The sequence below is a fragment of the Tasmannia lanceolata genome, unplaced genomic scaffold, assembly GCF_043159265.1.
Source record: "Tasmannia lanceolata isolate RefF3 unplaced genomic scaffold, GAP_Taslan_0.1 ptg000008l, whole genome shotgun sequence".
NCBI lineage: Eukaryota > Viridiplantae > Streptophyta > Magnoliopsida > Canellales > Winteraceae > Tasmannia > Tasmannia lanceolata.
The window spans coordinates 14810225-14823444 of record NW_027518685.1 but is presented as its reverse complement, the minus strand read 5'-3'; the positions used below and the strand labels follow the sequence as shown (position 1 = coordinate 14823444).

Below are 13220 nucleotides of genomic sequence, written 5' to 3'. Positions count from 1 at the left end.
AATATTTTCAAATATATTTAAAAAAATTCTCTAGACCTACTCTCCATAAGATAAAGGCTTATGGCCAGCCATGCAAGTGCCAATTTTGTTCTTTTTCACTTAACTCTCTTTGGCACTTGGGCTTTGAGTCCACTTGATTTCTATGATTATTTTAACTTGTTTTGTTCTCAATTAACTGACCCTTGATGCCACTTATGGATCCTAACATGCTTCTCCATGTTTTGAGATCTTCAAGTCTCTTCCTTCTCCAAGGATTTTCACATGCTTCAATGATCTTCATTATAGCTCCAATTGCATTGATCCATAGCTCCTTGACTTTAAACCTTAAATGAATCTACAACTGAAAAGAACAAACACATTAGTAGATTTAAATCACTTGTGTTTGGAATCAACAAAACAAGATAGAGGAATGCCAAGGGTTGAACCATTGGGCTTACAATCCACCTCTTTTTTATGATGACAACACACAAGGGATTTTCCAACAACCTCCCCCTTAATATATGTTTTAAAGCAAATGATAATTCCATTAAACATAAGGCTTTAAAACAACATCCAAGTCTTCTTTATGTGAATAATCTAAACTTCTAAAGATGTAAAATAATCCACATAAATAAAGAAATTAATCTTAACAACATAAAAGCATTTAGCCTCTAGGATTAGGTTAATGCATACTTAATTGAGTTTAGGGCTAGGGGAAGAACTGAGAGGGAATAATGAAATGAGATAAGAGAGAGAGAGAGAGAGACACACACACACACACACACAGAGAGAGAGAGAGAATCAACTTGAGACTCTGTTCATTCCAAAGGATGGAACTGGAGGAGGAATTTTATTCTATAAAATACCTTTTACAAAAACTCTTTTATTTATAACATGAAGGATATTTTCATATATCACCGACCTTTAATACGTTCTAAGATGCACCAATTGATTTTGTGGCTATGTTTGAGCTTGATCCAGTACAATTTCGGACCTTAATGTATGGATCCAAATTAGATATTACGGATCCAACTAATGTGCCAAACTATTGTCAATCAAGTTAGGATACTTCAGATACATCAGACCGTCTGAGTCCACCGACATCCCTACTAAACATCTAAAAATGGTATCTTAAAAGATAACGCCATACTGAGTATATCATCACGTTTCAATGCACGCCAATATCTTTGCCAGATACTATTTGGTTGTCATATTTATTTGTGCCGCTACTTTTGCTCGCACCGTCTGAGTCCATCGACATCCCTACTAAACATCTAAAAATGGCATCTTAAAAGATAACGCCGAATATATCATCTCGTTTCAATGCACGCCAATATCTTTGCCAGATGCTATTTGGTTGTCATATTTATTTGTGCCGCTACTAAACATATAAAAATGGCATCTTAAAAGATAACGCCGAATATATCATCCTGTTTCAATGCACGCCAATATCTTTGCCAGATACTATTTGGTTGTCATATTTATTTGTGTCGTTGTCTTTTACTCGCATGCGTGTACGTGTCATCATTGTATCATTAATGTCGAGGCATTTTTTTTCATATAAAACAAGGACCACTTACCCTACCTCTACCTAAGCATTTCAACTTTCTGCTATTTGTCTCCATGACAAGGCTCCAAACCAAGCCATTATTGGTATTGTGGTCCATTGCCATCAAATCGATTGGAGTTAAGAAGCTATGGAAAGGCCTTTTCATAAGAGGTTTTTGTAATGATCCAACTCGAGTTGTAGTCCTTACCAATGGACAATATGGAATGGGTGATATAGGAAAAGAAAACATGAGGATGTTGCAAGAAGGCCTCATTTCGGTTGTATCCTTCCCCGTCTTGTTGTCCCGGCTGGTAGCTCGATCAAGTTGGAGGTAATATATATTTCATTTACCTTTTGTAAAGCATGATTTAGCCAAAAAAAAAAAAAGATTTTCAAAAAATACTCCTAATAAATATTTATTTACGTTAGCATGCATTAGACATTTAAGTTGTTTTCTTCAACATGCCCTTTGAGCAACTCCAAAAGGTTGATATTTTTAGTCCATAGACTTTGTTGCTGTATTCCTATGATTTTTAATAAATACGTTAGAAGAGAAAAATAAACACCAAGTTGGATTGTCACATTTACTATTTCTCTTTATTTTGCACTAAATGTAAAAGATAATTTTCTATTTTCTAATTAACTGTAAAAGTTTATTGAAATCCCCTAGGTAAAATATGTGTTGATACCATATAACTCCTTGGGTGTGTTTGGATCTAGAAAACAAAATCATTGAAATTAATTTTTCAATGGAAAAATATTCCATAAAAAATAAAATTCCAAGGTCTAGTAGGTTTGTAGCTTTCCTTGAAAAATAGCAAAAAAGGTTTTTTTAGGAAAAAAAAAATCTCTGAAAATGAGTTTAACAAACATTGAACTTTAATTTTCAATTTGGGTTTTTTCCCCTATTTTGAAGAGGCTTTCATATTCCCCTCACTCACCCCCAGTTTAAGTATCTCCCTCTTCATTCATCTCTCATAACGAGCCGTACTAAATACTAATATTCCATGGAATAATTTTTCGTGGTTTCCGAACATGCCCTACATTCATACAGCCCCAAGATTATAATGCTGATTAAATTCTTCTAGAAATCAACTATCCTAGCAATTCCTGTTTGGATTTAATCATAAGAATCACCATTAGGTCCCACATGGCAAACTTGTGTGTGATTAGGATTTGATCTAGTGTCCCGTCATTAGTTTAGCATCTCTTGATAGAAACCCAAAGATCAAAAGGCTATTAACATGTATCAAGGTGGGACTAACCAACAGCAATTCCTCTAACTTTCTTTCTAAATAATTTGCAGATCACGAGTGGCGATGAAGAAGTCCCATGAGAGAAGATGCCAATGCCCGGCTATATGTATATTTGTTAGTGGGCGACCAACCTAGCATCTGACATATCCATGTAGGCCTTCTCCCAACACATCCTCAAAACATAGAATACAAATGGGAGGCCGATATGTTTGAATATAGTACCATAAAATTCTAGAGGATATGATGATCAGGGCCTTTTCATGTTTACCCATAGCAGCCATTTTAAGATCAACCCTTCTGTCCAAATCATTGAAGTCCATCATTTCCTCTACATATTTTGTCAAACTTAATTCAGAACTCTCCTCAAATTAATACCCATCCACCATGGTTAATGATTTTAATAGAAAACTCTCTGATTCTTTCTCAGCTTATGATCCCTGCTTAAACAAATGGATTGATCTTTCCTTCTGCATTCTCCAGTCTCTCGTTCGTCCGATTACTGCTGGCAATGGACTCATCTGTTTGCTTTACGGAACCCAATCTAGTTTTAGTCTATGCATCCGTGACCGTGGCTCTCTTTGGAGGAAGACATGCTCCAATTCCTTGTCTCTTGGAAGGATTGCATTCAAGGCATTAGACAACATGGCTTTGTTTTGGTCACAATACTCTTATGTGTCTAGGGGGAACTGGCTAGCCCAAGTAACCCAGAAGAAGTGAGTCACATCTTCTAGCAAGGAGAGCTTACCTATGGTTTCTCTAGGATCTAAGACATCACAAGAGATGAATTGGTACTGGTGGTGATGAAAGGGGAAGGCCACGGGCTTTCGGGGGGACACCGTAGACCTTCAAGTCGGCTATCGCCGACAGAGTTCTGGCTAGTTCCTTGCCAGCGTTCCCGGTTAATTTAAATCAGATTTTGTGCAGCTGAGATCTATCTGGAGTTGCCTTAGCTGGTGGCGATCACCATCGGAGCATTTCCCTCACATTCTCGCTTGGAGAGTTCAGATTTTGCAACCGTAGATCTCACAAAAACCCTCGGTTATACGATCGTTGTTTGGATGAGAATCTTTATCTATATGCTTGTTTGTTTTAAATTTTGAGAACCGATAGCCTTGTTTGTTTTAAATTTTGAGAACTGATTGTGAGTCCAAAACTGATTATTAGAAATCTAGAGCTTAAATAAAGACAAAGTTGCTGAATTATATGAAAGCTTCAAGAGAAATCAATATACTAACATGTTTACAACATAAAATTCAAAATTTGAAACAAGAGCACATGTTGATTGCAAAATGAGGAGCAGTTATTGTTTCGAATTTGAAAGAAAGATCACATGCATGTTGATTGCAAAAGGCTCAAATTCGAAATTTGAAAGATATATCACATGTTGATTGCTAAAGGACGAGCAATTATGAAACGGTTAATCAACAACTTTTATGACCAAAGTCTATAAATAGAAGAAGAAGAAGAAGAAGAAGAAGAAGAAGAATGGAGGAGCTCAGGCCAAATCTACATAAAATTTGTACCTTTTCCTTTTATCTAAGAGTAATATGTAACGTCGATATCTTCTTCCCTCTGCATTGCCTCGAAGAAGGTATTCTCTGATCTTGTTCTATGGTGAATTTCTTTCTCTTTACACTAAACGAACTGTAAGCCATTGCTTTTAGATCTTGTCTAGCTGATTTTTTACTTTTAAAGTATCATTCTCTTAAATCAATTTTTCAAAATTGTAGCAAAATTTTATTCCTCATGAAAAGAAATTACGAAAAATAATTCCGTAGTCACGTTTGGCAGCCACGAAAATTATTCCATGGAATAGTTATAGATGCAATTGTGAGAGATAGGCAGAGAAGAAGGGAGAGGGAGAGACTTGAGAGGACATGAATGGAGAGAGCATGGATAGAGCACGAGATATCCTTTTTTTTTTTTTTTTTTTTTTTTTTTTTTTTTTTTTTTTTTTTTTCAGAAAGCACCTTCTTAATATATTGAATAAGAAAAAGGGGGACATAAACCATGCCTCAACAGAGAGAAGGGGACAGACCCTAATTACTTAGATCTAACAAGACCAGATCCTACCCACACTCCACCTTATAGCTTTGCGGACCGAATATTGGGAAGACCCAAAGCATCCCAGCGAGCGGCTCCTCGAGCTTTGCAAGGCATTTCTGACCAAGAGCCAAATAAGGAAAAATCTTTGGAAGCACAAGCAGCGTTCGCTAACGCATCGGCAACTGAATTGCCTTCTCTGAACTGATGAAGGACATCCGGACGCATATAATCAATATGAGCAAGGATTTCCTTCCAAAAGTAGGTGATCGACCACGGGCACGAGTCTTTCTTGCGGGTTAAATCCACAAGAACCTTGCTATCAGATTCGATGATGAGGTTACGTACCTTGAAAGCCAAACATAAACGGAGCCCATCTAGTAAAGCTCTTGCTTCGGCAACCATGTTCGAAGTTGAACCATAGTAGGAGGAGAATGCGAAAATCACTGAAGCCTTCTCATCCCTAAGAACCCCACCCCCTCCAGCCTCACCCGGATTTCCTTTGGCAGCCCCGTCAATGTTTAACTTCAAGAAGCCTTTTTCTGGCCTTTTCCACCAAACCCAAGAGTCTTTTTGGGGCTTTGGGGCCAGATTCTGGATTTTCAACAGATCTAGCGCTAGAATTTCCTCCATAGTCGGAGCTCGAGGAATCTCTATAGAAGCGCTCAATATTCTTAAATTCTCTACTATCTTAGACTGAACCCAGCGGATTGAGTTAAAACGCCCTTCCATCCTCCTAGCACACCTTTCTTTCCAAATTTCCCATGCAATAAAGAGAGGGGTGCTGCCCATGAGAATTCCAGCTAAGGATTTCTTTTTCTTTCCCCATTCATACCAAACCTTCATCCTGCTTTTAAGAGGCTGTAAAGGAATGAGCTCTATCCCCCATATTCTGGCAAAAACAGACCAAATCGCTTTAGCAAGCTCACCATAAACGAATAGGTGATCCGACGATTCTTCTTTACTTCGGAGGCAGCAAACACACTTGGAAGCCAACTGAATTCCTCGATCCTTGATACGTACATCAACTGGCACTGCGTTTTGAAAAACCTTCCATCCAAAGCATGTGATCCTTGCCGGAATTGAATCCCACAACCCTGCAGACCAGGCCACCTTCTCCGATTTTATACGGCATTCTTCCCAAGCCGTTTTAATGGTAAAAAGGCCGGAGTCAGTTCTGCTCCATATCAATAGGTCAGCACTGCCTGAAATGGGAAGCTTTAAATTCGCAAAAACAACTTCCCACTGATTTGGGAGATGTCTCAGAATAATTTCTAGGTTCCATCCTCTTTCTGGGCATTGAAGAGATGCTATGCTAGCATTGATATTTATGTCAGCATGATCATCGACGAAATCAACCAATGGTCTTCTTCCTAGCCAAAGGTCAGTCCAAAATCCAATTGAACCCTTCCCAACGACCCATCTAGCATGCTCCTTCCAGATTTCCCTCACTTCCAAGATTTCTTTCCATAGTCTAGAGCTACTGGCATTACTTTCCACCATATTGAGATGTTGACCACGACCATAACAGGATATTAGAAACTCACTGCAAAGAGAATTCCTAAGATGAAGCTTGTGTAGGGTCTTCATACGAAAGGCCTTGTTGAGATCCACCATAGATTTAGACCCCAACCCTCCTTCGTCCTTAGGTTTGCAAATCCGCTTCCACCCCACCCAATGAGTTTTAAGTCCAAATTCGGAGCTTCCCCACCAAAAATTAGCTATTAGACTCTCTATTCTCTGAATTACCCTCTTTGGGGGACTTAGGGCCGAAAGGGTATAAATTGGAATACTTCCCAGAACATGATTTATTAGAACAAGTTTCCCTCCTGAAGTTAAGAATTTTCCCTTCCACCCTTCTATCTTACGCCTCACTTTCTCAACCATCAAGTCGAAATAGGAAATTTTCATCCTACCCGAGAACAATGGTACCCCAAGATACTGAATTGGGAAGGATTTGAGTAGAAAACCTGTATTGACTTCGATTATATTCTTTCTGCTTGACGATATTTTCTCGTCAACTGAGAAACAACTCTTACCTTTGTTAATTTGTTGCCCAGAAGCCTTCTCGTATCTCCCAAGAAACCTCATAATCTGACTTATACTACTCTTGCACCCATTAGAGAAAATGACTGTATCGTCGGCATAAAGACAGTGAGTAATCGGAATACAGGATCGTCCTCTCATGAAATAGGAAGCTTTTCCTTCTTGGAATAGCCTAGTGATCCCTCTGCTTAGAACTTCCTCGGCTAAAATAAAGAGGCATGGAGAAAGAGGGTCCCCTTGTCTCAGACCTCTTGTCGATTTGAAGTACCCATAAGGTTCACCGTTGCAAACCACTGAAAACCACACCCCTTCGGTAGCTTCCTTTATGAGGTTCCTCCATCTTTCTGAAAAGCCAAATCTGGATAAAACGACTTGGAGGAAGCCCCAGTTTAATCGATCATATGCTTTGGCCATATCGATTTTGAGCATGACATTTCCACCTCTGACTTTTCTTCCCAGGCCAGCCATCATCTCTTGGGCAATGACTATGTTGTCAGTTATACATCTGCCTTTCACAAAAGCTCCTTGCTCAGGAGAAATAAGATTAGGCAAGGCTTTTGCAAGTCTTGTTACAATAATTTTAGCAAAGACTTTATAGCAAAAGTTACACAAGCTAATAGGCCTAAAATCAGAGAAGTCCTTGGGCTGTTCAACTTTGGGAATAAGAGAAATGAAGGTAGAAGAATATTTTCTTGAGAGTTTACCTCCTTTGAAGAATGTAACGGTCGCTGCAACCAGATCCTCCTTAATAATGCCCCAACATGAAATATAGAACGCCCTATCGAAGCCATCTGGACCCGGGGCACTTTCCGAAGGGCTATCCCAGATAGCATCTTTGACCTCATCTTCGGATGGGATGGCAACAAGGGCAATATTATCCTCAACCGAAACCAAGTTGGGAATTACCTCCAACAGTTCAACATCTTCTTCCACCCCTTCTTCTGTAAGAGATTTTTGGAAAAATTCAGCGGCCAGATTCCTTATAACTTTTGGGTCTTCTACCCAATTGGATCCTTGCTCAATCTTCTTGATCAACCCATACTTCCTTTGGTTTTGAAGAGAGGCGTGAAAAAACTTTGAGTTTTTGTCCCCCTCCTTTAGCCACTTTTCTCTGGATTTTTGTCTTAAGAAAATCTCCTCCCGTAGAATAGCTTCATTCAACTTATTATTGGCAGCTTCAAGAAGATCAGCATTGGGTTGGCTAGGATCAGATAGGTGAACGGCTTCCGCTTGAATGACTTCATCCTCCTCTATCTTCACATTCTGAAAAACATTTCCAAAAGTTAAGAAAGAGTGAAAAATATTACGCTGCTTCAGGGTTTTAAACCAAACATGCCCTACATTCAAACAGCCCCAAGATTATAAAACTAAATCCAGTATAGCGGTGATACAATTCCATTAGAAATCAACTAACCTAACAAAAAACATTGGGTCCCACATAGCCCACTTGTGTGAGATTGGGATTTGATCTAGTGGCCTGTCAATAGTTTAGTTTCTCTAAGCAGAGCCCTAAACGAGGCTTAATGAATGATCATCCATTAGTTTAGCTTCTCTAAGCAGAGCCCTAAACGAGGCGTAATGAATGATCATCTTATAAAGGTGTTCTAAAGGGTATTTGACACGATTTATATTCGTCATTTGGATCAACAGGTGTTCGTATATCCACATACGATTTTGGATTTTGAGTTTCGATTGCGAGTAAAACTGATTATTGGACTCAAGTAGTATACGTTTAGGCCCTGTTCATTTAAGATCTTTACAACCGATTTTGAGGTCTAAACCAATTATTGGACTCATATTTAAACGTAATTCTTAGTCCAATAATCGGTTTGGAACTAACAATCGGTTGTCATAATCTTAATCAAACAGGGCCTTAATGGCATGACTATTAATCAGTTTAGACTGGCAATCAATTATAGACTGTGGATCATCCATTTCTTGAAGTGTTCAGATTTTGCTCAGTTGAGATTCATCTGGAGCTACCTCAGTGGAAACCATCACGAGCATAGTTCTCGCCAATACCCTCTCTGTGGAAACCAACATACGATTTTGGATCGTGAAACTGATTGTGAGTCCAAAACTCATTATTGGACTCAAGTTTACGTTTAAATGTGATAGACTCACAATCGATTCTCAAAGTCGGGATCATCCATTTCTTGAAGAGTTCAGATTTCGTGAAACTGAGGTTCATCTGGAGCTGCCTCGATGCTGCAAAATGGAGATTAACCCCAACGCGGTTGTATATCTCACAAAAAACCTCTCTATGGAAACTGACATGCGATCATGATGTGGATGAGTATCTTTATAGACATGTTTGTTTTAGAATTTGAGAATCAATTGTGAATCCAAAACAGATTATTGGACTCAAATTCACATTTAATTTTGGGTATTGGGTCCAATAATTCGTAAATCTGCTCCCTCTCTTGTATCAGTAATATACTTTTCTTAATTTATACTTTTCTAATTACCTGTTTAATGCTGTGTTCTCTTTGAATTTTGAGATTTGACTTTGAGTCCAAAACTGATTATTGGAGCCAAAATTGCATTAATCAGTTTTGAAGTCAAAATCGATTCGTAGCACATTGGCTACTTGCATTTGAATCCCTTTTTTATGCTCTTTATCATTGACCAACACAAGTCTCGGGCCCATTGCTTTTTTTTTGAAGAAGCAGTCTCGGGCCCATTGCTGTTAACCCAAAATTAATTGGATGATCCTAGCCACTTGATCGGACTATCCTAACCCCTTGATCACCTCATGTATGCAAGATCAATGGTCTAATTACATATACATGTCCCTGCACAGGACCCATCTGTTGATCGTAATGACGATACAGCCAGCATAGTCACTGTTATACATTCTGACTAACATCAAGGAGACATCAATACGGAGCAAATTCTCTAAGAATAACATCTCCCTTGGGAAAGAAAAATGATATTTCCACACCCTTAACTCAATAATGGCGCTACACCCATTACACTTTTTTATTAGCTTTTAAAGGTTGCTAAATTCCTAAAATGCTCTCAACAACCAATTTAAAAAGTGCGAATAAAACAATAGAGTGTCATTATTGAAACCAGGGGGTGGGAATTTCATTTCCCCATTTGAAATTTCAATACATTTCAGTAAAAAATTGACTATTTTGCTATAAATAAAGGGAAATGTTATTAAAAGTACGGTATGGCCCGTTCCATTGAATGATCCAAACCGTCCATTAGATGGGCCACAGTCTAAATAGGTTGTGCCTCAAAAATCATTTCGATAGGTTGATTCTAACCCTCCGATCTGAATGTTTGAGGGTTGATCCTAACCCTCTATGGATCGGAGAGTTAGGATCAACCTATGGAAATAATTTTTAGGGGACAACCTATTTAGAATGTGGCTCATCTAATGGACGGTTTGGATCATCCTATGGTGCGGGCCATACTGTACTTTTAATAAAGTGAGAGTGCCCTCATCAAAATACAGTAGTGCTGATAACATTTCCCATAATAAAAACACAAAAAGATCAGAGAAACTAGCTTGGGGATAATATAGAGACACCCCAACAAAATATATATGAAATGAGGAAAAGATATGGGATTAATTGCCCAAAGGCTTATAGGAGGCTTTTCCTTATCTGGCGCCACATACCAAGGTCGTCGCAACCGGTTTGTGACGAAGGGAGGATTCACACAAACCCAATCACAGAGGAGAAGATCTATTCGGCTCTTGAATTTTAGCTAGCTTTCACTATTAGTTGAATAACCCGGAATAGACTAAGAGCTGGTTGTATGTTTCCAATATGAACAGGATTTATGCTTCAGAATTGCCTTTTAAAAAAAAAAAAAAAATTCTTGAAGAGCTATATCCATAAAAGTCCATCTATCAAATCATGAAGAGCTCCATCTACTCACTCATATGAAACACATTTCCACAAACACCTTGTGTGCTGCTAGAGGAGTTTTAACTTTTGTGGTGTACTAGATAAGTGAAAATCCTTTTCATTACAGGACTAGCAACAAATAACATGGCAGCAACAATAAGTCGGCAGCAGGGAAATTCCCATGGGTTATCATTCCAATTGTAACATGAATTCCAGCACATGTAACGACCCTAGGCTATTTCCCCAAAAAAAAAAACTATTCCAAATATGCTTATTTAGTGGGAAAAAATGAGCATAGACTACTACCCAAAACCCAATGACCAGATTTAATGTTCCACCACACAAGAGTTAGGAAAAGAGCAATAACTTTCCATTTTAATGGGAATTAGCTTTTAACCTACTTCCTTCGGGTCCCTTCCGGACACTTGCCCCAAAACCAATGAATTGAAGAAAGCCACAGGTTATGAATAATCCCAACAACTCAAACAAGCAACCAGATCCACTCGTTCATTCATTTTCAAACATATTACAAAGTAAGATCCATACAAAACTACGCAACTAGGGATTCGATTTGAGGAGTGAAATAGGATTCAACAAATGAAAATATAACTGAGAAAAAAAATCAGCAGATTGCTTCAATCGTGAGGACCAATGAAGCTTACCGACTTCCTTTCAATAGCATGAGAATTACCTTGTGTGCAACAAGTGACAGTCGAAATCCTCAGGTAGGAAGGTTAGTAATCTTTCAGATCTAGCTTCCAGTGCCCTGAAAACTCCTAGTGACAACAATAACACCATATAGACTATTATATCCTCTAGCATATGCATTATTGCATAAGAGTGGTAAAAGAGATAGCCCCTACATCTTTGGCAGGGACCGCTCTACGTCAGTATGCCATTGCCACAAAACCACAAATGATCTTTCGAAGTACTAGCTACACACCCTCGAATCATCTTGGTTCATACTCCTCCATATTCGATCAACACGACCAATGCACATGTGTAACTGCCAACCTGTTGACTCACCCAGTCAACCTTGGAGAGGGATCTCGATTCATCCTCCCCAGTGCATGTAATGTCAACTTCCCACCATCATCTGCAACCTGGAAACCCGTCTCTGCACCAACTGCGAAAGAGACCTTACGCGTGCGCACGCCATTACCCTGTTTCCAACTAGCCATCGAGATCTCAAGAACACTAGTCATCCTGTCCTCAATCAGACGATATAACCCATCACACTTCTTTCATTTCACCAGAATTATACAGCCGCGTGTGATTTTCATGGCTCCACCTCCAGCTGAATACCTACAACCCTTTGAGGACAACCGGCCAAGAAACACTAGATTCTTTCACATCTTTGGGACATATGTCACACCACCCAAACTACGAAGCTGATTTTTGTGGCACACCATATCTTTGTGAGGGCCTACCAAATGAATGCTTTGATTCATCCAACCAATGTGGGCCCCCTAAGTTATGTGAGGGCTAGCTCATGTAAGGTATTTGAGGTCTCCCTACAAACACTTTCATGGTGTGTGTGTGTGTGTGTGTGTGTGAGCCTTCTAAACAATTTAGGACACACCAATAGATTTTTGTGGCTATGTTTGAACCTGATCCGGTACAATTTTGGACCATATGATATTGGTCCAAATTAGATCCAACTATTGTGCCAAACTCTTGTACGATGAAGTTCGGACCTTTTGGATCCATCGGACATTCTAGTCCACCGACACCCTACTAAATTTTTCAAAATTAGCATCCAAGAAGATAACCCCATACCGAGTATCTCACCACGTTCAATGCACGCCAATATCTTTGCCAGATATTGTTAGGTTGTCATATTTATTAGTTTCACTGAACGTATCGTCAATTTCAAGTTCATTTCCCCTATAAAACAAGGCTCCTTGCCCTACCTCTACCTAAGCCTTTTCTAATTTCTTTGGATAGCCGCCATGACAAGGCTCCACACCAAGCCTTTTTTGGTATCATGGTCCATTGCTATCAACGCAATAGAAGTTGAGAAGCTGTGGTAGGGCCGTTCTATACAAGGTTCTTCTAATGATCCAACTCGAGAGATAGTCCTTACCAAACGTAATTATGGAATGGGTGATATAGGAAAAGAAAACATGGGGATTTTGCAAGCAAGACTGATTTCTTGTGGTCTACTTCCATGCATGGTAGTCTCAACTAGCGACTGAATCAAATTGGAGGTAATCACAAAATATTCATCCATTATAAGTATGTGTATGCATATGCATATTTTTTGTTCGTATGTGCACACGTGTATGCTCTACATTTATGTGTGCATCTAAGAAGAAATATAGAAAGGGATTTTTATCTATAAGTATTTAATTTATAAAATTTACCCCGCTTAGCTATTCTAAAATATGATTTATCCAAAAGATAATTTTTTGAAAAAAAAAAATTTCTAATAAGTATTTATTGATGATGCATGCATTTGACATTGAACTTGTTTTCTTCAAC

The 13220-nt window shown here is 38.8% G+C and overlaps 1 long non-coding RNA gene across 1 annotated transcript; it reads left to right on the top strand.

The window, feature by feature from the left end:
* The first annotated feature begins 1490 nt into the window (after positions 1-1490).
* On the top strand, positions 1491-3993 carry LOC143884508 (uncharacterized). The gene is made up of 2 exons (XR_013252939.1): positions 1491-1859; positions 2835-3993. It is a non-coding gene; the product is annotated as an uncharacterized LOC143884508 (long non-coding RNA).
* Positions 3994-13220: the final 9227 nt, after the last annotated feature.